This window comes from Triticum aestivum, chromosome 6A (assembly GCF_018294505.1).
Source record: "Triticum aestivum cultivar Chinese Spring chromosome 6A, IWGSC CS RefSeq v2.1, whole genome shotgun sequence".
Taxonomy (NCBI): Eukaryota; Viridiplantae; Streptophyta; class Magnoliopsida; order Poales; family Poaceae; genus Triticum; species Triticum aestivum.
The window spans coordinates 49,106,735-49,130,908 of NC_057809.1; positions in this window are offsets into that span (position 1 = coordinate 49,106,735).

A 24,174-nucleotide genomic window follows, 5' to 3' on the forward strand; every position below is an offset into this window, starting at 1 on the left:
CTACTAGGAGGAGGACTCCTCCTCCTGGCACGCCCTGCAAGGGCCGGCCGGCCTCCCACCTTGCTCCTTTATATACAGGGGCATGGGGGCACCCTAGGACAGACAATTTGATTGTTCCAAGCCATGTGCAGTGCCCCCGTTCACCATATTCCACCTCGGTCATATCGTAGCGGTGCTTAGGCGAAGCCCTATGTCGGTAACTTCATCATCACCATCATCACACCGTCGTGCTGACGAAACTCTCCCACGAAGCTCTACTGGATCATGAGTTCGTGGGACGTCACAGAGCTGAACATGTGCAGATCACGGAGGTGTTGTGTCTTCGATACTAAGGATCGGTTGATCGTCAAGACGTACGACTACATCAACTGCGTTGTCATAACGCTCCCGCTTATGTTCTACAAGGGTATGTAGACGATACTCTCCCCTCTCATTGCTATGCATCACCATGATCTTGCATGTGTGTACGAATTTTTTTGAAATTACTGCGTTCCCCAACACCTAAAAGCACCAAGTGAATATTAGAAGCTAAACATCAATTGCACAATGATGTACTACAACACTCTTTTATAATATTTTATAACATCCAATATACTCAAATATTAGACAAATTATCAGCTGATTAACTACTGCTGTATCCATGGGTTACAGTTAGTTTGAGCTAGTTCGGGCTCAAATAGCCCTAAAGTATATCTATACATGAGGGCTAGTTTGAGCTAGTTGCATCTATAACCCACCCAAAAAAACCATCAACCCAAGAGGTGGTAATTGGAGCTAGTTCTCCTAGTGCATTTATTGTCAATCTAACCATGCCATCCAAACAACTCTTTGGATGGAGTTAGTTCAGGGTTATTCATGAGCTCGAAACTAACTCTTACCTCTAGCTATAAGTTGAGTATCCAAACAGGGTTGTGTTGTTGTTGTTATTGTTGTTGTTGTTGTTGTTGTTGTTGTTGTTGTTGTTGTTGTTGTTGTTGTTGGTGTTGTTGTTGTTGTTGTTGTTGTTGTTGTTGTTGTTGTTGTTGTTGTTGTTGTTGTTGTTGTTGTTGTTGTTGTTGTTGTTGTTGTTGTTGTTGTTGTTGTTGCTGGTGTTGTTGCTGTTGTTGTTGTTGTTGTTGTTGTTGTTGTTGTTGTTGTTGTTGTTGTTGTTGTTGTTGTTGTTGTTGCTGTTGCTGCTGCTGCTGCTGCTGCTGTTGTTGTTGTTCTTGTTGTTGTTGTTGTTGTTGTTGTTGCTGCTGCTGTTGTTGTTGTTGCTGCTGCTCTTCTACGTTTATCTAGACATCATCAGAACATTAATGTAACACTCTTCCTTGTTGCTATGTAGCCTAGGATTGCATATTTAGACATTAAGTACAGTGCATGTTGCTATGTAGCCTCAGATATATTACATATGGCCCTAGTTAACCTAAGGATAAATGTGTTGCGAATATATTCAGTTACAAGTCCGATTCACCGAGTAGTCCCTTATCAGCCCCCGATCTATATGGTACCAGCTACCAATATCCTGAATAGTGAGCATATATAAGCCAAGGAATGAAACTAACCTCGATGGAAAACAATAGTCGTTCCCAAAATTTCCCTATATAGATACATAGAGAAGCATGTGAAGAACAACAGGCTAAACATGAACCAAAATTATCCATGGTAGACAAAATAATCTTCAAAAGATAGCTTTAGTGTGCAGGTTTAAGCATGCTAGTAGAGCAAAACATGTGGAAAGGTGTGTTAACTGCAACAGGCCTAACATTTAACAACAAGCAAACATAGTCATTCAAACTGGTATTGTGCCGGTCTAAGTACACCGGTTATTGTTAAATAAAAATGGAAAGGCATGTTAACTACAAGATGCAGCAACCAAATGTAGTCATTCATAGTGGTATTGTTGAAACTAGTAGTGATGAAATTGAACTACACAGTTCATACTTGCACATATAGAACATCATGTTGTGAATAACTAGAATAAACAAGGCATACTATGAACAACCAAAGATAGCATTTGAAACTAGACATATGCTAACTACAAACAACCAAACAATCAAAAAACTTTAAAAGAGGCATATGCTAGCTATAACAGGCTTAACAGCAAGAAAATATATGCATTCCCATCAGTATGTTTAAAACTGGATTGTTGAAATTTACTACACAGTAAATAATTGCACATATAGAGCATCACATTGTGAACAACTGAAATAAACAAGGCATACTGCAAACAAGAAGATATAGCAATTAAAACCAGACATATTCGCACTACACTACAAAAGGGACTCGACAAAACAAATCATGGGTTTCCCCCTGTGAAGAGGCACGATAAAACAAATCATGGGTTTACTCACTTGTCACAGATGGACTCATTCCCGTGGGAAGAGAATGGACCCTGGATGCGCTCCATGTTGTCGTAGATGGGCTCCTTCCCCTTGGAAGAGCATGGCTGTAGGGTGCCCTCCGTGATGTCGCAGATGGGCGCTTTCCCCTTGGGAGAGCATATGGGCTCTTTCCCCTTGGAAGAGACGGAGAGGGTTCCATCCTCGTGGTCACCGTCGACGAGGTCTGACTTCGAAGTTGTGGATCCCAAGCCAGCGTTGCAGAACGTGTCCTTTAGAAATGATAAAACGGGCTCGATGGCTCTGTAGGATGGCAAATTGTTGATAGCGAGCCAGAGGAGCGGTGGGGCCATGGATGAGATTGACGGCGTTTGAACCTGAGGGGTTGGGGTGGGCCACTTAACCTGTAACACAGCCCCCCTCAGGCCATCTCTGTCGATGACCTCGATGTCGTAGCCAGTGGCCGAGACATGCCCGCATACTCTAGCCCGCTGCTTCAGTGCCTGCTGCCAGTAATGGTCATCAGCTTCCTCGGCGATGTTGAGCTAAGAGACACGATACACCTCTTTTGGGACAGTCGCTCCTCGAGCTCCACGGGAAGCATAGTCGGGCTTAGGCTGCGACGCTCTGGAGTGGGGGATGGGGATGGGGATGGGGATCTGTGGGAAAGGGGCATTTTTCAGGCGTCATCTATGAAACTCAGGGCGGCCTGGGTATGGAGATCGGAGGGTAAGCTGCACGGGCAAACCGGCAGATGTTGACAAGGGAGGCCTTGTGGCGGTGGCGGCGGGGACCTTGCTAGGGTTTTGAGCGAGGGAGGGTGTGTGTGTGTGTGTGGAGGGGGTGTTTGAGGAAATGATGCGGGTACTGAACATTTTACTACGTGGGAGTCAAACGCGGGAGTAAAATGCTGGGGCTATTGAAAATTTTCACGATGGTGCATCACACACGGTCCGGAGATAACAAGTGTGTGTTATGAAACAGAAAAACCCTCGAGTCGGGCAGATATTTTCGAGGGATGCAGGCGGGATTGGGAACAAGAAACATTGCACATGGTCCGGAGATAACAACCACGTGTTATGAAACAGAAAAACCCTCGAGGCGGGCAGATATTTTCTAGGGATGCAGGCGGGATTGGGAACAAGAAACATCCCACATGGTCGAAACACAATAACCGCGTGTTATCAAACAGAAAAAAGCTACATGCGGGTAGATATTTTTGATAGGGGAAGCCTCATGGAGGCCAATGTACTGTGCGGATGTGTGCGTGACAGGGGCACCGGCGTGGCACACGGTTAGTTTGAGTGAACCGTGTCTGTTGCGTCATCCGACTTGTCTAATGTTCATAAATTTTGCAAAAAATGATGTGGGAGAGGGTCAGAACATGAACAAACTTGCATGACCGGCAGCGACAACAGCGCAACTGAAAGATTTCACGGAAGGGTCGAGGAGATCTGGGAGCTTGACTACTCTAGACTGCACAACACGACGATGTTCCGTGTCAGATGGGCTAAGAATGTCGAAAGAGAAAACTGGAATTTCACTACCATGACTATACCCGACGCCAAGAGTGCTACCGTGAACGGTATCAGAAAAAACGAGCCATGGGTACACGCTAAGCACGTGACACAATGCTTCTTCATAACCAACCCGCGCAATCCCAGCTGTGTTGTCGTGAGGAGAGGCAAAAGGAACATCATTGGAATGGATGGAGCCACCAACGAGGAAGACTATGATCAGTACAGCAATCCAACAAGGGAAGATGATGATGATGAAGTATACGTCAAAAGAAGAATCAATACTACATTACCTAAGAAAAATTGTACTCCATGGAAAAGGCAAAGTCATAATGAGGGGCTCAATTATTATTCAACGAACAAGAAGGGAAAGAAGCTGACTCAAAAACGAAAACGTCAATGCTGAGGAACCGTATGTTATCGGTCAAATGATGTAATATATATGTTCCTATTTTTTTATACACACTTAGCCATTATTATGCATGGGTCAAATGATGTAATATACATGTTCCTATTTTGTATACATATTTAACTGTCAAATGATGCAATATATATTGCCTTCCCTTCGTTCACCGCTCTTGGAAAAAAATAAAAATGAGAGAAAATAATGGAAAAGAAAATAGAAGGAAACAAACAGGAAAGCAGTTATATATAGGTACTGGTTATAGCAGCAGCGCTTTTTGTCGGAGTAAATGACCAGGGGTAGCCTAGCCGGCTCCCCTTGGCTCTCCACAAAAATTATAGGCCGTCCAAGCCTCCAAGCATCCAAGGTGTGGGGCCGCCTTCCCCAAGCTGGCTACCTCTCAGGCCGGCTGCACGAAGGCAGCCCAGCCCTAAAAATCTTCGTGAATAAAACCACGAGAGGGCCGGCTCCAGGGAGCCAGCCATGAGAAGGCCGACTCCAAGAAGCCGGCCCCCCAGCAGGCGGCCAAGATCGTGCCCTCAAAGTCTGCACCCACATAACGGCGATGAGATGGGGCGTGGATACAGTAAAGCCTGCCACCCCCGAATCCCGGGAAGCGCATGGCTACAGTGCGTCGTACGAGGTGGCCATCACCCGTCCGGCGCGGCACTGTTACCATGTTGACCATGATGTCACCCACGGCGAGCTGTCAATACGACCCGTGGGTGGCGGGCCCCTTAGTCAAGGAGACGCCTAAAGGAGGCTAGGCCTCCCCCAGTCGGCCTGGGGTATGGCCGACTCCCAATAGCCGGCTAGTTCACTCCCTCGAAGGAGGCGCCTCATTAAGGAGATAAGACGAGGTAAGGCTACAACGATAAGCCGCCTGGCGGTAGCACTGTAGCCATGCTTACCACGACAAAGCCCTCGTCACCAAAGGCGAGGCAACAGTAACCAGCCTCCGACAAGACCCCCGAGCGGTGGGGCCGGCTTGTCGACCAGAAGGCCGGCAGCCGGCGGGGTCCACCAGTCGGCGGTCCCCATCGGTCGGCAGAGAAGCCGGCAAGCGTAGACACAGATGGCTAGGGGCCACGCCCATCCGGATTACCATTGTACCCCTGGGGGGTAGGCCTATATAAACCCCCTAGGGCACCCATGCAGGGGGTTCCTTTTTAGTAGATTTAGACACCACATCGAGAGGAGAAGCGGGCTAGCCTTGCCCTTCTTCATCCTTTCACCGAACAGCTCAAGGAGCCTCTTGTAGCTACTTGTCGATCTAGTAACCATGCGGAGACCCCACAGAGCAGCAGTAGGGGTGTTATCTCCACGGAGAGCCCTGAAGCTGGGTAAGATCCGCTGGCGTGCATGTCTTCGCCTTATCCCGTTTCCAAGCACCGGTGATGTTTTACTAGCTCCCACAATGATAAGCCACCCATTGGCATATGTCGCACCAACCACCCGACATCTGGCGCCCACCATGGGGCCAGGTGCACCGTCGTCCGAAGACCTGTTCTGGACAGGTACCCTCTTCCTTCCCAGCGTGCGTAGCTAGCCCGGCTCGCCCGATGGCGCTTGCCCCGACACGCTGCAAGGCGTCGCCGACGCCTACACGGCGAGCTGCCTCGCCGATCTTCTTGGCGAGGCTCGCATCTCCGACGAGCCCACATCCGACGCGGGCACATGCTGCCCCGAGAGCCACCTCGTGTCAGCCTCCTCGACCAACTCCACTTCTCCGTCGAGCTTGCCGCGGACTTGGAGTCGGTTGGCTCCACCGTCCCGATGCTTGTCGACTCTGACACGGCGTCGCTTGACGCCTTCCCCACCAACATAGTAATCATCAACGACCCTCTTCCTCGAGCCGACAGCAGCGGCAGCGCCATCACCGAGGTACTGGTCATCAGCCACGGTGCCGCCTCTGGTAGAAATACCCACAACGCCCTGCAGACGGCGCTGCATGACTTTTCCGCCCCCATCCCGGCCGACGCCGATGCCAAGACACTGGAGGCGCGCCGCCTCTCCCTCGTTGCAGAGGGCCAGAAGCTAGCTTCCATGAGACGCCTCACCGAGGCTCACCAACGCAAATTTGACCGCGCCGCCTTCGGCACGCCGCCTCCCGACAGGCCGAGCCGCGTCGGCATCATCAAGAAACGCGGTGCGGCTATCGCCGACGTGCTGGGAGCGGACCGCCCAGTCTATGCCACGCCTCTCGAAAACCTACGCGCCGCCCAGGCAGCGGCAGACGAGCTGAATGGACTGGGGCCCGACGAGCTCCCCTACATGACCAGACGCATCGAGCAGCTTATCGACGCGGCCACGGAGCGGCATGAAGCCGGTGTCCGCGCCGAAAGTCCTCCCCCACGCCGAGAGCACGGTGCGATGTCCCGAACGCCGACTACGGGCAACACCCGTGCATGGAAAGAAAAGGAGCCGGCTGCCAGCTGCAGCCGGACTCGAATCTCCGTCGAGCATGACGCCGAAGGCCGCCCTCGAGTTGTGGAGTGGCGGAGCGACCCGCCTCCTCCTCCGCCTTGTGGGGAGAGTTGTCCTACTCCGTCGCCTGTCACGCATCCGACTCTCAGCGGCTGACTAGGCCGCCGCGAAGGAGTCCGCGAGAATGACGCCCGCCACCGGATCGACTGCCTAGCGCGATCCCTGGCTCTGGAAGAAGAAGATGATGTCGGCCCGCACTACTTTGGCCCCCGCATCCGCGACGAGCCCTTCCCCAAAGGGTTCTTGCTCCCAAGAGACACGCCCAAGTACAATGGCTCCGTGAAGCCGGAAGATTGGTTGATCGACTACTCCACTGCAGTTAGCATCGCGAACGGTAACAGGCATGTTGCCGTGAAGTATGTCCCCCTCATGCTCCAAGGCACGGCGCGCACCGGGCTCAACAGCCTCAAGCCTTACAGCGTCAACAGATGGCTAGACTTCACAGAAGCCTTCATCCGCAACTTTACCAGCACCTACAAACGGGCTCCCAAGCCCCGACAGCTCTCCTTGTGTGTAAAAGGGCCCAATGAATCAACTCGCGACTACATCACGCGTTGGGCCGAGCTCCGCAATTCCTGCGAAGGGGTGCACAAGGTTCAAGCTATAGAGTACTTCACCGCCGGGTGCCGAGGAGGCACCCTCCTCAAGCACCGACTCCTCTGCGACGAGCCGACTACCCTCGACGAGCTGCTGGTCATAGCTGATAAATATTCCACGGCCGATTCGTCAATGAAGACCGAGCTCCGAGTAGACACCTCCGGGAAGGTGCTCGCTCCGAGTCCCAAGACGCCGGCAGGAGACTCCAGCCGACGCCCGTACCATAACAACCACAAGCGCAAGGCTCCCATGCAGGTGGCCACAGTCGAAGACGAACAACCCGAAGGGCGGCCCATGCCCAAGAAGCAGAAAGGCAACAGGCCGGCTTGGCAGCCGGTTTTATCCTACGAGCAAGCACTTGATGCCCCCTGCAAGTTCCACAGCGGCGCGAAGCCTTCAAACCACATGACCCGGAAATGCCACTGGCTCACGCGGATCTCCAAGGTCGAGGGGATAGCGCCACCTCCGCCTGCTGGTCAGCCGCCTCCGGCCCCTCCACAGCCAGCCGCTCGACCAGTAGTCGGGGCTGTTCAAGATGAGTTCCCCGACGAGCATGCCGCCTACGTCGTCTTTACAAGCCAACTAGAAGACCGGCATAGCCGACGCAGACAGCATCAAGAAGTCAATGCAGTTGCTTCCAAAAATCCCGAGTTCATGCACTGGTCAGAAAGGCCTATCAGCTGGAGCCGGACTGATCACCCAGAGGTGATGCCGTCTCCCGGCTCTTACGCATTGGTTTTGGACGCCACCCTTGCAACAGAAAGGTGAGCTGCCCGTTTCTCCCGCGTGCTGATAGATGGCAGGAGCAACATCAACATACTGTACCGTGACACCATGGAGAAGCTGAGCATCAAGACGAAGCAGCTCATGCCTAGTCGGACTGTGTTCCATGGCATCGTACCCGGCTTGTCCTGCTCCCCAATCGACAAGATCAAGATAGATGTCCTCTTCGGGGACAAGGATCATTTCCGCCGAGAGGCAGTGTGGTTTGAGGTAGTGGATCTGGAGAGCCCTTACCACACGTTGCTTGGCCGACCTGCTCTGGCCAAGTTCATGGCTGTACCTCACTATGCCTACCTCAAGATGAAGATACCGAGTTCCAAGGGCATCATCACCATAGCCGAAGACTACAAGAAATCCCCCGAGTGTGCGGCAGCTAGTAGCCGGCTGGCCGAGTCCCTCGTGATTGCTGAACAGAAGAAGATACTGGATCGAGTCATGGCCATGGCCGGCAAGCAGCCGGCGCTGTCCCCCGACCCTAAGGAGTGTGATGCCCAAGGTTCTTTCCAGCCGGCCAAAGAAACAAAGAAGATACCTCTGGACCCGGAGCCCCCAGAAAGGTTCGCCACCATCGGGGCAAACCTGGCAGCAAATAGGAAGGCGAGCTCGTCGATTTCCTCTGTGAGAATCGGGACATCTTCGCATGGTCCCCCAAGGACATGCCGGGTGTTTCGAAGGAATTCGCCGAGCACAAGCTACACGTCCGAGAAGGTGCAAAACCAGTCAAATAGCCCCTCCACCGACTATCGGAAGAGAAGAGAAGGATTGTGGGAGAAGATATAGCCTGGCTTCATTATGGAGGTTTCTCACAAATATCACAACCCGGTACGGCGTACCGCACAGCATCATCACCGACAATGGCACAAATTTTGCAAAGGGAGCACTGGCACGTTTCTGCGCAACACAAGGCATCCGGTTGGACATAGCGTCCATTGCCCACCCATAGTCAAACGGCCAGGTCGAGCGAGCAAACGGTCTCATCCTCTCCGGCATCAAGCCCCGACTGGTCGCGCCACTCGAGCGTTCGGCCAGCTGTTGGCTCGACGAGCTGCCGGCCGTCCTCTGGAGTTTGCGCACTACCCCAAACAAGTCAACCAGCTTCACCCCTTTCTTCCTTGTATGTGGTGCCGAGGCTGTCATCCCAACTGACATCAAGTTGGACTCACCTCGGGTCATCATGTACATAGAGGCGGAGGCCAAGGAAGCACGAGAAGACGACGTCGACCTGCTGGAAGAAGGCCGGCTGTTAGCCCTCAGCTGGTCCGCCATCTATCAGCAGGGTTTCTATGCAACACAAGGCATCCAGCTGGACCTAGCGTCCGTTGCCCACCCGCAGCCAAACGGCCAGGTCGAGCAAGCAAATGGCCTCATCCTCTCCGGCATCAAGCCCCGACTGGTCGTGCCACTAGAGCGTTTGGCCGGTTGTTGGCTCGACGAGCTGCCGGTAGTCCTCTAGAGTTTGTGCACTACCCCAAACAAGTCAACCGGCTTCACCCCTTTCTTCCTTGTATATGGTGATGAGGCTGACATCCCAACTGACATCGAGTTCGACTCACCTCGGGTCACCATGTACACGGAGGCGGAGGCCAAGGAAGCACGAGAAGACAACGTCGACCTGCTGGAAGAAGGCCGGCTGTTAGCCCTCAGTCGGTCCGCCAGCGAAGTGACGAGCTGCTGGCACCCAAGCCCCCTCTTGTCAAAAGTCGCAGCTCAAAGAATCGACTGTCCGACTGGTAAGAGCCAAGGGTAGGAAAGGATGCCCACACGAAAAGTGGCTAAGGACTAACAAACTTATATAACGCGAGCCGGCCTCTCGCCCCGCCAACCGGCTACCAGAGCAGCCGGCTGGCCGGCTTCCCATTCACCTTTCTGCAATCTAAGAAAGCTCGAGTACTTGTCTTCCCAAAACGACTAAGTCCTTCTCCAGCCACAGACTACAGAGCAGCTGTTCGGCTGGGAAGGCGGTGGCCAAGGGAAGGCGGCAAAGGAAAAAGCCAAAAGGATGAAAAGCAAACATGAACGGAAGCCAAACACATGCATAATTATATTTACAAAAAAGACCTTCAAAAGGCCAGCATTCAACATAGTTTGAATACACCCCCAGTGGGTGGAACTGCGCAAATTTAATAAAAGTTGTTCAAGAGAGTAACAACCAGGAAAGTAAGGACGGCGGATCAGGCCAAGGGAACGACGGGCGAGTTGGGAAGGTTGGTGGAGACGGCAGTGTTGGCTGGAGGAGTGACCGGCTGGCGAATCTCGGCATGATCATCACCTCTTGCAGGCGGCGCGCTTGCACGTGCCTCATTGCTAGAGGCACGATCAGGCTGAGCCGGGCTGGTCGCTTCGCTGTCTGGCACAACGTCTTCACCATCCTCTCCCTCCTCCTCTTCGCCCCCATCGCTGGAAGCAATCTCCTCCGCCGAGTCCTCACCTTCTGCCGGGTTCAGCCCGAACCACTCCTCCGGCTGAGCGACACCGGCATCATCCACCTCAGAGGCAAAGGTGCTGGTCTCGGTGTACTCGGCAATCGCCGAGGCGCGCTAGGCGATTGCCGGCCGCACCGCCTCCAGCTCCTCGTTGGCCTCCTGCTGCCAGGTGCTCAGCTGGTCCAAGTTTAGCCCAAGATACCAAGCTCGGACGAATTCCAGCGCCCGCCGAGCGCCCGACCGGGCCGCTGACGCCTTCCAAGCCTCGAAGCGGCCGACTGCGACCTCCAGCCAGTCGGCAGTCTGACTTGGGGTGCAGGGAACCACCTCGCTGGGCCAGAGGGCGGCCAGCACTTGCGCCCCGGCACACTGAAGACAGCGGAGCATGCGGTGGACCGGCTGTAGGCGGGCTTGAAGCGCCAGAAGTTGCTCCTCAAGTGACAGGCCGGCACCCGGTGCGATCTCGGCCCCTGCCTGCCGTCGCGCATCGCGGTAGGCCTCAAAGGCTTGGGTAGCAGCAATAGTGTAACCGGAAAAGTAATCTACACAATGAAGAAAGCAGTAGCACAAAATCAAAAGACGAACTAGATGGAAGGAGGCAGGCAAAGAAACGAAGAAGATGGCGGCCTACCGTCGATTACGTTTTCCACCCGGCTGTAGCCTTGACTCAGCGCCTGCCTTGCCTCGGCCCAGTTCGCCGCCTTGGTTTCATATTCGGCTTTGAGGGCAGCCTCGCTGTCCTGCGCCGCCGTCAGGGCCGCCTTGTGGCTCTCCTCTTGGTCGGCCAGTTTCTTGGCCAGGCGATCACGCTCTTGAGCCAGGGCGGCGCACTCGGCCACCTTGGCGCAAAGGGCAGACTGGGCTCCACTTAGCTGGTCCCTTAAGTCTGCATTGGCCCCTGCAGATATGATGAAAGAAGTCGTGAGGAAAAGATCCGACCTGACTGGTCAGCAGTCGGCCTGAATCTCGGGGACTACGCCCAGTGGGTGTGCTGACGCGCCCCCACTTGAGATAAAAGATGAAGCACTTACTCCGGCTCTCGATCAGATCAGTGGCTTTGTGATTCAACTCCTGGGCCTGGGAGTTGAAAGCAGCTGCGCGGAGGTTATGATACTCCTGCAAATAAGATAAGAGATGCGAGTAAGAACAAGACGGAATCGAAGTCTACAAAGAAGTTCCAAGCCGCCTGCTCAGCAGCCGACTCGGAACTCGGGGACTACACCCAGTGGGTGCAGTGACATGCCCCGACGGAAGAAATCAGGAGAAATCGACGACGAGAAGGAGGACTCACCCGAATAACCGTTCGAGTCGAGAGAAACTCTTGAGTGTACTGCTTCAGCGCGGCAGCTTGGGCCTGAAGCCGGTTCCGGACGTCCTGCGCCGCCATGTTCAGCACGGCCGTCCCACCGCCTGGCGTCCACCCGGACGAGCTATCGCTGGCCTCTTCCAGGTCCTGGGCCGACGAGCTGGGGCCTGCAGTTTTTTGCGGCTCTGGCACCAAAGTCGCCTTCCCCGTGCGCCAACGAGATGGCGACGAGACCACAAGATCCGCCCCCACAGTCGGCTCGCCTCCAGCCGGCTACACGAGCGGTGCATCGGGCCAGCCTCCTTGGCCCATTCCAGTCGGCGGCGACGATACTGCCTCCCTCTCCATCACCGGCTGGCCGCGGCCGGCCTCCTCCGACGGGGGCACTGGGATGTCGGGAGCCGCGACGCGAAGGGGGATGACGAGCTGCGGAGGCTGGTTCTGCAGGGCCTCCACCTCCCTCTCCGCGGCCGCGGCCTCCGCCTGGGTCTTGGCAGCTACGTCGGCTCGCGCCTCCGCCGACTTCTCCTCCGCCTTCCGAGCTGCCCTCCGCTCCTTCGCCTCCCTCTCCTCCCACGCTTCCCGCGCATTTTGCTCCGTCGCCTCTAGGAGATCAGCACGGGGATCCACACGGTGGGAGCTTGAAGACCCTCCCACGGCTCCGACTATCGAGGCGGCAAGGACCCACCCGAGGGAAAGTGGGGCCCTGTTTGATAAGTCAAGAAGAAGGCTTAGAAGAATATCAACCGAAGAAGAAAAAGAAAGGCGTAAGAAAAACACTGACGCTAAAACTGCCTGCGGCTACTTCACCACCTTGCGGAAGCGGGCCGCCTTCGTCCAGCTTGGTCGCCGCCGCGGTACTCTTGGGCTTCTTTGGCCGACTGCCGAAGTGAGTCGATGCGGCCCGGCGTTTCTGCGCGCCACCACGAGCAGCCGGCGTGGCCGATGGGCCCGCGCCTTGATGATCGGGCGCCGGCTGACGGCGCGGAACAACTTCGGCCTCATCATCATCCGGCCAGTCCTCAAAGGCGTCCCGTAGCCCAGGGCCGCCTGCCTAGCCGCCTTCCCCTACGACATCGTCTTCCATGGCGGTCGCCCCTAGGTCCGGGTCGTCAGCGTCGTCCACCGCGCGGTCGGGGAGGAACTAGCGTTCCACCCCCGCAGCCCCGATTGCCGGCGGAAGCATGGGGTTCTGCCAAAAATAAGCCGACTAGTCAGGAGTCAGCCATCATGAACCCGGCAACAAGGAAAGAAGAAAAGAAGAGAAACTTACCGTAGGCGGAGGATTGGCGCGAGAGTATGGCTCCTTGCCGTACTGCCACTCCTCGGTGAGCTTGCAGTTGGAAATATAGTTCACCATGTAAGACACCTCGGCGTGAGGCATCTCCTTGGTGCTTAGCCGGCACGGGTCGAAGCGGCCGCTCATCTGGCAGATCATGTGAGGTCGGCCCTGGACCGGGAGCACCCGGCGCTCCCCGAAGACGGCCACCAGGTCGGCCCCGGTTAGGCCCTCTGACTGGATCATCACGCAGAGCCGTGCAACGGAGGCGGCCCCACCCTGAGACAGCGACCTGGCCTGGTAGGACCATGAGGGCCGCCTCCCAGCCGGTGGGCCGGCTACAAAAGCCGGCAGATTGACGAAGTCGCCTTGCGGAGCAACGTTCTTCACGTAGAAGTAAGATTTCTGCCAGAGCTTCACCGACTGGATCAGCGGGATGGGCGGAAACGGATTGTTGTCGCTCGTCCTCTGCATGGCGATGAAGGCGCCGCATGGGGTGGGCACGCCCGCGATGACAGTGCCAAGCTTGCACTGGAAGAATTCCCCCCAGAGTTCGAGGGTGGCGAGGATGCCAAGAAAGCCCTCGCACAGGGCGACGAAGGCCGACAGCAGCATCACCGCGTTTGGACTGAGGTCATGTGGCTGGAGATGATAAAACTCGAGGAAGGAGCGGAAGAACCCGCTCGCCGGCAGGCCGAAGCCGCACAGGCAGTGCGAGCAGAAGATTACCCGCTCGTCCTCCTCCGGTGCCGGCGAGATCTCCCTCTCCGGCGTGAGACGGACCCGCACGTAGTGAGGGCCTGGCAGCTGCCACGTCCGGCGGAGGAAGTCGACGTGGTTGTCATGGACGTTGGAGCCATCCCAGGAGCTCGACAGCGCCGTGGGGACGGCGCGGCAACGAGAAAGGTGCGGCGGTGGAGAGGCGCGCGACCCTGCCACGATAGAGCAACGACGAGCCAAGAAGATTGGCGAAAGAGCCGGGCCGCAGCAGGAAGCTGTGGCGACGGAGAGGAAGAAGAAGAAGGAAGGGGCGGGGCGAGGGCGAGCGTGCGAGCGTTTGCCGCTCCCCTCCTCCCTCCTACTTATAGCCTCATGTGGCGAAGCCGAGGAGGCGGGGCGTGGGGGGGGGGGGGGCGTGGGATTAACTGCACCCATTCCCCCACGTCCCGCGATTATTGTGCCTTAACGGCGTGCGGTAACCGCCGCTGGGAGGCGCGTGGTCCATCCGGGCCGCAGAAGATCCGCCCGTGGACCAAGGCCCGGTAGTGGCGGGCCCAGGACTACGGCGGCGAACCGTCGCACGCGTGGGCTGGTAGGCCCTTCCAGCCATAGGGTGCCATGTGGCGCGTAGGCGGCAAGCGGTCAGCTCACAGCCTAACTCGCGCACCGCCTGGTTCCCCCCTTCAAGCTTCGAAGCCCTCCAGAAGACGGCACACCTGATCAAAGCCGGCTCCCAGCTTTCGGCTCCTCAAGATAGGAAGCTGATTGAGCTTCTCGTCTCTTTTCTACCTCGGAGCCCAACCAGCTTCGGGGACTACTGTCGGAGTAAATGACCACGGGTAGCCTAGCCGGCTCCCCTTGGCTCTCCAGAAAAATTATAGGTCGTCCAAGCCTCCAAGCATCCAAGGCGTGGGGCCGCCTTCCCCCAGCTGGCTACCTCTCAGGTCGGCTGCACGAAGGCGGCCCAGCCCTAAAAATCTTCGTGAAGAAAACCACGAGAGGGCCGGCTCCAGGAAGTCGGCCGCGAGAAGGCCGATTCCAAGAAGCCGGCCCCCCAGCAGGCGGCCAAGATCGTGCCCTCAAAGTCTATACCCACATAACGGCGATGAGATGGGGCGTGACTACAGTAAAGCCTGCCACCCCTGAATCCCGGGACGCGCATGGCTACAGTGCGTCGTATGGGGCGGCCATCACCCGTCTGGCGCGGCACTGTTGCCATGTTGACCATGACGTCACCCACGGCGAACTGTCAGTACGACTCGTGGGTGGCGGGCCCCCTCAGTCAGGGAGACGCCTAAAGGCGGCCAGGCCTCCCCCAGTCAGCCTAGTGTATGGCCGACTCCCAATAGCCGGCTAGTTCACTCCCTCGAAGGAGGCGCCTCATTAAGGAGATAAGACGAGGTAAGGCTATAGCGATAAGCCGTCCGGCGGTAGCACTGTAGCCATGCTTACCACGACAAAGCCCTCGTCACCAAAGGCGAGGCAACAGTAACCAGCCTCCGACAAGACCCCCGAGCGGGCCCCATCGGTCGGCGGACAAGCCGGCAAGCGTAGACACAGACGGCTAGGGCCCACGCCCAGCCGGATTACCATTGTACCCCTGGGGGGTAGGCCTATATAAACCCCCAGGGCACCCATGCAGGGGGTTCCTTTTTAGTAGTTTTAGACACCACATCGAGAGGAGAAGCGGGCTAGCCTTGCCCTTCTTCATCCTTTCACCGAACAACTCACGGAGCCTCTCGTAGCTACTTGTCGATCTAGTGACCATGCGGAGACCCCGCAGAGCAGCAGTAGGGGTGTTATATCCACGGAGGACACGGAACGTGAAGCTGCGGGTATCCAAGACCCTTTGCGAAGTTCACCAACCCCTTCGAGCATGACTTCATCAGGGCCCACTACAAGTGGGACAAGGAAAAGAAGGTTTTTTTACACGGACCAGATCACGAGGAAATTGATTAGACTACTGGTAATTATTCTTTTACAACCTTACATTTAGCTCCAGATCTAGTCGACTACACATTCCTAAACGATTCACACTCCTTCTACAGGAAAAGAAACACCAGCTTGCAGCCGAAAGCCCTACATCTACGATGAGGCCCAAGTGGGACACCCCTCTCAACCAGGCCTTGAACGAACTTAAGGGACTCCCTTTGGGCCAGTGGCCGCAATATGGTCGTGTGCACGGTGCTGGAGATGGCACCACGTGGAAGGTGTTTTACAACGAGGGCCCGGAGGCCAAGAAGCATAAAAATAAGAAGTTTAGTCAGGAGGACATCGACGAGAAGGTGAAGCTTGCGTTCGAGAAAAAAGTAGTTGAGGATGCGAAAAAAACAGCTGAGGAGAAAAATGAGTTGCTACAGCAAACAGTCAATGCAGCTATAACTGCCTGTAGAAATGATTTCGCTAGTAACTTGGTTCCATCTATCATCAACTGGACGAAGGAAAATCTAGACAAGACGGTACATGATTTCCCGTTGCCCAATTTCGTCGGGAGTAACTCCGTGAACAACAACACAACTGCACTATCACTTGCTCACACAACCGGGCCTCCTCTTGTAGTCGCTCCCGCTCATAGCAGCCCGTCCTCAGTTTCTGGCACGCTAGGTGGGCCTTCGTCTTTGGCTGAGCTCGACGCCCTCGCGGTAATTACATGTCGCACCAACATATATATATATATACATATATATATATATATATATATATATATATATATATATGACAAATGTTTCCTACAAGCAGTGGTAGTTACCACCACTTGCGTTTTGTATGTTGTATGTAGTATCTATCAAAACCGAGAGTATGTATGTGTAGTATGTAGTATATAACAATGATTAGTTAGTATATATACTAATTTTTAGGTAGTATGTATCATTTTTTGAGTATGCTCTTTTTTACGTACAAATATGTACGTATTTCATAAATATAACAAAAACTATGGGCTCATATGCAATTTTTTCATGTAACTTGCTTTGAAATACTTAGATATAGTATATGAACATATTTAAAATAATAAAATAGTATATATAGTACCATATGGTATTATAAGAGACATGTGGGGTAACTACCATCGGGTGGTAGGATGGATTTTCCCTATATATATAATATTCCATTTTCATTGCCTTTTGGATGTTTTATGCCACAGACATGTGTTTGCAGGACAAAGAAACCCCGTGCACCATACTCTACTTGATCAAAGGCCAGAAGGTGCACGTGGGAAAGGGGATGATAATGAACCCCTTGCAACCCACGTTCCACAACTAGCCAATCCCCGCTGGGCACTTTAGGGTTAACTTGTCCAGTGTGAAATTGGGGCACGAGGATTTGCCTCCTCCAGTACAGCATGTGGGAGAGGAAGACGAGACCCCGCCGCGGATTGGAAGCTGCAAGGGTTGGGTGCTGCTATGGACGACGAATCTTATTCATCTAGAGCCGACCAAGAGCACACTAATAACCACACATCAACAAGTATGTGCGGAGACCATCACCCCGCCTACGCAATTACCAGCTCCTATACTGCCGGGTGAGAGCGGCGGACGACGTGATGAAAGGGGTGCAATATTACTGGCTGATTTAATCAGTCCTGTAGAACAAAGAATGGATGATGAGACGGAGGTCGACCCAATGGGTTTCCTCAATACAAACGCGTATGAGTGTGACTTAGATATGATGAGTCAACCATATGACGAATCGGGCTATCAGCATGCTAATGAGGATATGGATTATCTGCCCGAACATGAAGGTCGTAGCAGGGATTGCAAAAAGTCTCTCTTCATGAAATCCTCACAAGACACGCCTGAAGATGCCACCTCAACACAGGCTCAACTAGCCGGGGGTGGTACAGTGCTTAGCCCGGGAACACTGGGGCAGGGGTTAAGGAATGGTCTGGAAGGTGTGCCCAAGAAAAAGGATAGGAAGAGATCAGGGAAGATAGCTGCCTCCAAACAAGCGAGAGCACATAGCAGCCAGATGATGGATTCTGAAGATCGTGTACCCGTGAAAGGTGCGGCCATGTTCCATCTCACGGGAGAGCCGATGCTACCGCCGAAACCGCTAGAGGCACTATCAGGGGATCTCAGAAGACTGCACGACCATGTGCTGTCGACTGAGAAAAGCCTACCAGCCTCGAAGGATCCAGTATATCCGACATACGCGGCTCGTGTGCCTGAGGGGAAGTGCTACATCGACACACGGCCCGTGGAGGTGTTCTTCCTGCGGTTTGACCATATCTTTGACATGTTTCTGACAAGTCGGCTTGATTTTACAATCGTTTGCCTTTTTGCACTACATATGAGCTCCGTCATGAAGAGACAAGAAGTCTCGCATATCTGTGTGGCCGATCCGTACTACATGCACGAGTCTTTCTTGAGTCTCGGCGACTTTGAGCGTGAAACTGCTAGGGACTACCTACAAAACTTCATGGTACAGAATAAGGACCAAGAAATTGTCCTCCTGCCTTATCATCCCAAGTAACTCAGTTTCGGACAACTCTTTCGTACATTTCAATCATTCCTTCTCGCTCATATGGAGAATAATTTGAGGTTTCTTTTCCCGCAGCAATGGGCATGCTGTCCTTATCTTTCTTTACCCACGAGTCTCTGACGCCATGTATTTCGACGACTACACCCACATAATGAATAATCTATATGATGCTCTCCAAGGCTTCAGCATTAGAGGTGGCCACATGCAGATCAGGAAACAAAGGAACAAGAAGATGGGTTCCGCACATAAAACTAACTTCTGCTGCATCCATGTCCCAAAACCAAGCAAGAAAGATGGATTGTACATCCTCCATCTCGTGATTGAGTTCAGCACAGATCACCAAAAGCTTCGTATGACAACCAGAAACAATGATCATATCCGCAAGTGGGTAGAATCTCATGGAGAAGTGGATTATTAACTTAGAGAAGACTTCTTTCGCATCCAAAGGGACATTGCAATGATCATCATGAAAGAAGTCATTGATGAGAAGGGGATGTTCCACCACGACCCTATATCGCGAGCTGACGTCCGAACTCGCGTAGGCATGCCACGTCAGGACCTCATGCTGTTCAAGAAGCTAGGGTCCATCCTCGATGATATGGAAGGATGGAACTTCTAGTGATTTACGATGCCGATGATGATGATATGTGTCGGTTGAACTTGTATACTTTATGTAGCGATGAAACTTTGTAATGTCCATGGTCCCTGCCGAACTTGCGTAATGCTACTTTGTTAGTTATGGTACGATGACCTGCGTAACTCTAGTTATTAATTAGTTTGCGTACTGTATGTTGCATCTAGTTGCTAACCCTTTCTTTTTCATGTTGCTCTAGTATATTTTGTTGCATATGATTGTACATCCTCTTGATGAAGTTGCATCTCTAATGGGTACCTAGTTTCTTGATGGCGAGATGGCAGTGCTATGTCGTGTACAAAGGGAAGGTTTCGGGGGTGTACAACGAGTGGCCTGAGTGTCAGGCGCAAGTGAATGGGGTCTCGGGTGCCAGCCATAAAGGCTTCAAAACCAGACAAGAAGCCGAAGCTAGTTACTTGATCTTCAAGCTAGCGCGAGACAGGACTCGTAACCGCCGCCTCATGTACTGCATAGTTTCGCTCTCACTCATAGTGATAGCTCTTCTCGTGTGTACCATCGTTTAGATGGATGACGTTGTAGTTGAAAATATTCAAGACTTGCATGTATTGCTATTTTCGAGATGATTATGATGAGACTATTTGTATGTATATGCTATGATTACATATGTGGTCATGCAGTCATTTGTATGTGTATGATGATGACATTTGTATGTGCTCAAGATTCTTGTATAAAGCCTGTTCAAATACAAAACAAATATGCAGAAAAAAACAAAAACTAATAAAATTAGCAGTAGCGAGTGGAGAAAAGTTAGCAGCTGCGTGCCACTAGCAGTAGCGCGGCCTAATAAAGTGCGCTAGAGCTATTAGCAGTAGCGTGCTTGCTTGCTACCCGCTGTTGCTACGCTTGTATAGTAGTAGAATGGGTGCACACGCGCTGCTGCTACAGGTTAGCTGTAGCGCTGTATCAGTAGCGTGGCACCCCGCGCTACTGCTATATCTAAAACCCGCACTGCTGCTAGGATTTTCCCTAGTAGTGTATGTCTAACCATGGGATATGGATGCAATCAATTCGGTTGATGGAATCTACCTCCGTCTTGGTTTATTGGTCCCCTTTGTAATTTGTGTTAAATTTTGACCAAGGGTTTAACTGACGAAATGTTAGTGCAGGTCAGCAAAAATTATATCGTTGGATGGGTATTTGAGCATAGTGTTCAATGATATAATTTTTGGGGACATGCACAAACATTTCTTAGTTAAATATTTGGTCAAAATTTGGTAAAAATTACAAAGGGGACCAATAAACCAGGACGGAGGTAGTACGTCAATCACACATGGTTCCCAAAATTGAAACTGTGTGCAATGACTTTCATTTTGCGTGTTGCGTCAATCACATACGGTTGGCTCTAGCAAACCGTCGCCTCCAAAATTCTTTGTGGGACAAAAAACCCACACCACCCAACTCTAAAAAAACCCTCACCATCCCCACGTCACAAAAACCCTCTCCCCGCCCGCCACTCCCCTCCGGTCCCCATTCACACCTGCACAAGATCCTCCATGTGTATGCATGGCACCGCCTACCGCGGCGGTAAACACTTAGCTCAATGCTTGTCGCTGCCGTCAGACTGCCGGCAAAGCCCACCGCATTTCGCCACATCCGCTTGCCGCCGCCTATCGCCATCGACTTTCTCGACGCTGCTCGTGGTTGACCCAGCTCCGGTCGGTTGGGGAATCTACCGTACTAAGGGTTCCTTCTCATGGACAACAAGGTAACTAATGTAATGAGATATTATCTCATCTCTTATCCCAGTACATCTGCCTCCTTTAATCACCCGGACGAAATCATCGTGAATTCATTTTTATTCGAGCTGATTTGAGGGTTTTCTTCAATTCATAGAGTGTACAATGCGCGAACACATCAGGACCTTGCGGCCTCCGCTAGATATTCCATCTCACCGTACCAGATGACTTGGGGATGTGCGCGGTATGTTCAATCTGCAATATTACTACATTTGGATAAAAGGTGCCACATGCACCATATATGTCAAAGGGGTTTCCCCCTCTTCTTTCTATATTAGGCAAATTAATGATGTATTATTCTTTCGATTACTCTCATATTTCCATGACATCATGTTTACCCATCTGTTTAATTATAAACTTCTGTCCTTCGATTTCGACTATTGTACAATTCTTTCAATTTGGGCCCATATTTGCATGTTACCATATTTTCTTTAACAATCCTACCATTTTCTGTAGCGCGTCCCTTGCTATGCAACAAAATCTGTAGTGCACAATCTTTATCTTTACATAAATCAAGACTGCAGTGATGTCATACCTCACACAAACCATGGATTTACAATTGTTGCTACCGTAAGACTTGATGAACATGGTGACCCCTATTTTGGCACTGGCTTTTGGAGAGAAATTGCTATGTTTTATGAACTGCAAGCTGGCACTGGAATTGCACTACACATAAAAGGGCCTGGTCATGAGATACATGGTAACTTCCCCGACGATATCATCCGTCCAGACTTTGTTCGAAGTAAGTTTTCTTTTCAACTATCTGCATGTTGACTTACCCAGCAATATCAAATGAATTGTGTAGTATTTAAGAAACCAAATGTTATTCCCTTTTCTTACTATATATATTCCTACCTAATAACTTCTAGTTACCAATACACTTTTCTATTGCCCTGTTTTAACTAAATATTCCCTGTACTCCCATTTCTATCTGAAAGCGCCGCTAACAAGGAGACTCCGGAGGTGGAGAATGGGGCTAGCAACAAGCGAAGGCAGGGCAAGCTAGAACCGCAAGCGACTCCAGCAGGCCTAGACTTCATCAGCAGCCTCCCTGATGATATGTTGACAGTCATCATCTCCCTCCTCCCAATCGAATATGGGGCGCGGACAACTGTCCTTTCCCGGCGGTGGTGCCCCCTATGGAAGTCCAGCCCTCTCGACCTCATCGACACCCACGAGCCCTGCCGTCTCTATCGCAAAAGCTTGTATGCGTTCTCCAAGATCCTTGGCAGTCACCTTGGCCCAACCAGAGGCCATAGAATGCGCAAGTTCCATTCCAATGGCAAGGACCAAGCCAAGCTTGATGACTGGTTCTGATTCCCTGCCCTAGATCAGCTCGAGGAGCTTACTCTTGATGTAGGCACTAACATGTTTTCTTCTTTTGCAGATAAGATTACGCCTAGTGGTGGATAATGCAAGATAATATAACAATCACGTCGAATGCCTAGATCTGCATCTCTCAGAAATTACTTTGAACTCCTACCGAGGGACCTTACCATAGATTATATTCACTAGGTTCTTTGTTCTCAGAGCAAGGATCTGAAGGAAATGAGGTTTCCCTGCATTTATTCCGCAAAAATGACTGGTTTGTTGATCAGCGCAGACGCCTGTGGCAGAATGGAATAGGCTCCAAAAATGCTAAATTTCATTTTGGAACTTCAGATGACAGAGTAATCGGAAGTCATCGTGTCAACCCCATACATGACTTCTCAGTGGCTGGCCCCTTTGCAAAAATTGTGAGGTTTCGAAACTAGACTTAGACGTGGTAATATTAGTTTGAACCTCCCTGATATCCATTTTCAGCGGATCAGCACGAGCGTTTGAATCTGATGAGCTGAATTTCATTTCTAATATTAGTTTGAACCTTGTAATATTCGAATTTGAGCCCTATAACTCTGGAATTTGAACCTTGTAATATTTCGAGCTTTTGTGGGGAAATCGTTGAAATGGCATCGTATGAGACTCGTATATCGGTAGCACTATTTTGAACTTAATAAGTAATGGTCTTAGATTTTATTAACCATTCTCGAATCTGTTTACCTTGTCGATCTCACAACACACGATCTGTATAGCTAACTTGACTGCGATCTTCAACATTATTGCACACAGTTGGTTTCTTCCACCATGTGCCATGTAGAGCTCAGAATTAATTATCGCACTTGAGTGTCCATCATCACCCTTCTGTGTAACTTTGACATCATCACCCATGGGTAAACTTATGACCGAAGTCATTCCACACACTTCATTTTTACAAAGCATTTTGGCATTAAACACCCACGATTTGTCCCTCTTCTAGCCGGCGCATGGCCAGACTAGTCGGGCGGGAAGCTTGCGTGGTAAACAGCGCAGTAGCATGGGAACAGGCTCACCGAGGATACATTTAGCGCCTCTTCGAGCCCACGCGTGTCGTGTGGTGTTGTCAAACATGCACTGGAATCCTCCTCTATGAACATCGTGATAAGACGTGACGATTACAGGCCGGCTGGCCCCCATTTATTATAGCGGCCATTTAACCCTTGTGTCTCTTCAACCTTTCAATCACACCCCACCGTTGCAAGAACCACACACACCAAGAGAAATTCTTAGAGGGTATCCTGCGTGGCTCCAATGGCGCTCTGAGCGGCTGCCGACGGTGAGCAGCAGTTCACCATGCGTGCCATGGTGGACATCCACAAAAGGTTCATGGACCTCTCGATGGTGTACACTAATGACCCGGTCTGGGTGGAGCACTCCATCCACATCATGGAGTTGTTCCTTGCCAAGGAGAAGTACAAGGTGGTCAGGTTCGACCTCGAGTACACCCGCGCTCGTGTCGGGTCTCGTCCCAAGTTCGTCGTCGCCCATATGTGCGTGTGCCACCATGTCCTCGTCTACCACTACTGCCTGACCACATGGCCTTGCGAGCATTTTGCCAGGATTGTCAACAGCCCCCACTACATGTTCGATGCGATGGACATCACCAACGATGTAAAGGCGCTCGAGAATTCGGGCATCACCTGCCAGAATCTTGTCGACATCCAGGGCCAATACAAGATCTGGGGCTGCAAGGAGCATGAGAAGGACTCACTAGTTCACCTCGTCGAGGCCATCATCAACCCCTACTACAGAGACATGAAGGATTTGTGCAACAAGGACAAGCGTGTCTGGCACTCGGCCTGGATGGAGAAACTCGACAAAGCTCATGTCTGATACGTCTCCAACGTATCTATAATTTTTGATTGCTCCATGCTATTATATTATCTATTTTGGATTTTAATGGGCTTTATTTTTATACTTTTATATCATTTGTGGGACTAACCTACTACCGGAGGCCCATCCCAAATTGTTGTTTTTTTTGCCTATTTTAGGGTTTCGCAGAAAAGGAATATCAAACAGAGTCCAAACGGAATGAAACCTTCGGGAATGTGATATTCTCAATGAACATAATCCAAGAGACGTTGAGTGGGCGTCAAGAAACCATTGAGGAGG